Here is a 3,691-nt window from a genome sequence, read left to right on the forward strand (position 1 = left end):
TATAACTGGGGGGGGCTGGTTTAGACTACAGTATAACTTATTACTGGGGGGCCTGGTTTAGACTACAGTATAACTTATTATCTGGGGGGCTGGTTTAGACTACAGTATAACTTATTATCTGGGGGGGGGGCCCTGGTTTAGACTACAGTATAACTTATTATCTGGGGGGCCTGGTTTAGACTACAGTATAACTTATTATCTGGGGGGCCCTGGTTTAGACTACAGTATAACGTATTATCTGGGGCGGGGGGCTGTAACTGTTATTGATCTGTGATGGTTGTCTTATGTTCTGTGTTATTATGGTAGTCACCTTTTCATGTTCTCAAAGGGGGCCCGGTTCTGCTGGATGTCTTATGTTCTGCGGTTCGCTGCACTAACAGGACTGTTTATCCTTTTCACTTAAAGGGTTTCAATTGGACGATGACATCTGGTACTTCCTGAAACACTGGAATAGATGTCTCTATACTATATGGAGAACAGTCTCTCTCTCTCTCTCTCTCTATACTCTATGGAGAACAGTCTCTCTCTCTATACTATATGGAGAACTGTAATACTGACGAGTTATAGGCTTCTCTCTAGATCGAGGGAGAGGCCATCAAAAATGTGATCATTATTTAAATCTAAGTAGTAGATGAGGTGAAGACTGGGAGATGAGCGACAGCCGTATAATTTATACAGATGTCTTTACACACGGGTGCATAGGATTTATCTCTGTCTCTGTCTCTCTCTGTCTCTGTCTCTCTCTGTCTCTCTCTCTCTCTCTCTCTGTCTCTCTCTCTCTCTGTCTCTCTCTCTCTCTCTCTGTGATTCTTTTATCATTTTAATATCGGGTGTCCAATCAAAAACACGTCTTTTGACCAATGGGTAAAATGTTAATTGTGTAGATGATACTCCTCTAGGAAAACCGATAGTCCAAACCTCCGTGTCTCTATCGTTGTCCAAACCTCTGCGTCTCTATCGTAGTCCAAACCTCCGCGTCTCTATCGTAGTCCAAACCTCCGCGTCTCTATCGTAAAATGTCCAAACCTCCGTGTCTCTATCGTTGTCCAAACCTCCATGTCTCTATCGCAGTCCAAACCTCCACGTCTCTCAGTCCAAATCAGTCCAAACCTCCACGTCTCTATCGTAGTCCAAACCTCCACGTCTCTATCGCAGTCCAAACCTCCACGTCTCTATCGCAGTCCAAACCTCCACGTCTCTATCGCAGTCCAAACCTCCAAACCCACGTCTCTATCGCAGTCCAAACCTCCACGTCTCTATCGCAGTCCAAACCTCCACGTCTCGATCAGTCCAAACCTCCACGTCTCTATCGTAGTCCAAACCTCCACGTCTCTCTCCAAACCTCCACGTCTAGTCGTAGTCCAAACCTCCACGTCTCTATCAGTCCAAACCTCCACGTCTCTATCGTAGTCCAAACCTCCACGTCTCGATCAGTCCAAACCTCCACGTCTCGATCAGTCCAAACCTCCACGTCTCGATCAGTCCAAACCTCCACGTCTCTATCGTAGTCCAAACCTCCACGTCTCTATCAGTCCAAACCTCCACGTCTCTATCGTAGTCCAAACCTCCACGTCTCGATCAGTCCAAACCTCCACGTCTCTATCGTAGTCCAAACCTCCACATCTCTATCAGTCCAAACCTCCACGTCTCTATCGTAGTCCAAACCTCCACGTCTCTATCAGTCCAAACCTCCACGTCTCTATCGTAGTCCAAACCTCCACGTCTCTATCGTAGTCCAAACCTCCACGTCTCTATCAGTCCAAACCTCCACGTCTCTATCGTAGTCCAAACCTCCACGTCTCTATCAGTCCAAACCTCCACGTCTCTATCGTAGTCCAAACCTCCACGTCTCTATCGTAGTCCAAACCTCCACGTCTCTATCAGTCCAAACCTCCACGTCTCTATCAGTCCAAACCTCCACGTCTCTATCGTAGTCCAAACCTCCACGTCTCTATCGTAGTCCAAACCTCCACGTCTCTATCGTAGTCCAAACCTCCACGTCTCTATCAGTCCAAACCTCCACGTCTCTATCGTAGTCCAAACCTCCACGTCTCTATCGTAGTCCAAACCTCCACGTCTCTATCGTAGTCCAAACCTCCACGTCTCTATCGTAGTCCAAACCTCCACGTCTCTATCGTAGTCCAAACCTCCACGTCTCTATCGTAGTCCAAACCTCCACGTCTCGATCAGTCCAAACCTCCACGTCTCTATCGTAGTTCGATCTGTTTTTTATCCTTGTTAGAATGGCCAAAATATGGGCGACTAAATCAATGGAGGCGCAGAGGAACAAAAGTGGTCAAAAATATAGAAAATAGCATTTGTGTCACCTAGGATAATTATCTACCAGGTTTTACAAAAAAAATTTTTTTATCCGTCATCTTGTCTAATCCAGAGAACATAGAACAATATGAAGTTAAGATGGGTATTGTTTTTGAGACATGACGTGTAGTATTTGTTTAACTCGTTTCATCTTAATGACAAGTTCCTGTTCTTTTTCCAAAGACTTCCTGTCACAACAAAAACACCAACACGTGTTTCTCTAACTTGTCAACAGAGCACTGAGCAAACACCAAACTTTTACATTTTCATTTAGCCTTTTGCGACTTTGGAGACGACAACGACAAATGTCAAACCCTCAAAAGGTTTTTGGCGGTAAAACCGTTCGGTCAACGGAGTTCGGTGCTTTATTATCGAATGTATTAGGTTACAAAATCACTTTTTTTTTTTTTGTAAATAAGCTAATTTTATTTCAGAGACCTCCCCCCTACTGAATGATTCAGAACGTGAAGAATCATATGTGTGTCTCGGTAAAAATTTATTTTCTAACAAAAGGAAGTGAAATGTTTTCTCCTACTCTGGGCAGAGTGGTGGGACATCCTATTATTGAATGTAATACAGAAGACCACATTGACTAGTATTCATGTCAACTAACATCCTGGAGCTTCCTGTCAACTAACATCCTGGAGCTTCCTGTCAACTAACATCCTGGAGCTTCCTGTCAACTAACATCCTGGAGCTTCCTGTCAACTAACATCCTGGAGCTTCCTGTCAACTAACATCCTGGAGCTTTCTGTCACGTCGTTTCATCCTAAGTATCTCTGGGGTCTTCTGAGCTCCACCTAAAAAAGGTACTTTTTTGGTACTGATCAATTTGTATATGTCCCAAATGTCACCCTATATAGTGCACTACTTTAGACCAGAACCCTATTCCCTATATAGTGCACTACTTTAGACCAGGGCCCAATAGAACCCTATTCCCTATATAGTGCACTACTTTAGACCAGGGCCCTATAGAACCCTATTCCCTATATATAGTGCACTACTTTAGACCAGGACCCTATAGAACCCTATTCCCTATATAGTGCACTACTTTAGACTAGAGCCCTATAGAACCCTATTCCCTATATAGTGCACTACTTTAGACCAGGGCCCTATAGAACCCTATTCCCTATAAAGTGCACTATAGAACCCTATTCCCTATATAGTGCACTACTTTAGACCAGGGCCCCATAGAACCCTATTCCCTATATAGTGCACTATAGAACCCTATTCCCTATATATAGTACACTACTTTAGACCAGGGCCATATAGAACCCTATTCCCTATATATAGTGCACTACTTTAGACCAGAACTCTATTCCCTATATAGTACACTACTTTAGACCAGAGCCCTATAGAACCCTATTCCCTA

At 44.1% G+C, this 3,691-nt stretch overlaps 2 long non-coding RNA genes across 7 annotated transcripts; both read right to left on the minus strand.

Annotated features, from left to right (window-relative positions):
- Nucleotides 1–290: 290 nt before the first annotated feature.
- Nucleotides 291–2,707, minus strand: LOC121844946. Of its 6 annotated transcripts, XR_006082237.1 has the most exons (4): nt 1,490–2,707; nt 1,368–1,441; nt 1,273–1,322; nt 291–763 (listed from the first exon to the last, which is right to left on the minus strand). It is a non-coding gene; the product is annotated as an uncharacterized LOC121844946 (long non-coding RNA). The 6 variants fall into 6 exon arrangements; XR_006082233.1 differs by having other exon boundaries at nt 1,368–2,707; XR_006082236.1 differs by lacking the exon at nt 291–763 and having other exon boundaries at nt 1,244–1,322; nt 1,392–1,441.
- LOC121844947 lies at nt 885–1,221 on the minus strand. The gene is made up of 2 exons (XR_006082238.1): nt 1,111–1,221; nt 885–996 (listed from the first exon to the last, which is right to left on the minus strand). It is a non-coding gene; the product is annotated as an uncharacterized LOC121844947 (long non-coding RNA).
- Nucleotides 2,708–3,691: the final 984 nt, after the last annotated feature.

This window comes from Oncorhynchus tshawytscha, unplaced genomic scaffold (genome assembly GCF_018296145.1).
Source record: "Oncorhynchus tshawytscha isolate Ot180627B unplaced genomic scaffold, Otsh_v2.0 Un_contig_5051_pilon_pilon, whole genome shotgun sequence".
In the NCBI taxonomy this organism is placed as follows: Eukaryota; Metazoa; Chordata; class Actinopteri; order Salmoniformes; family Salmonidae; genus Oncorhynchus; species Oncorhynchus tshawytscha.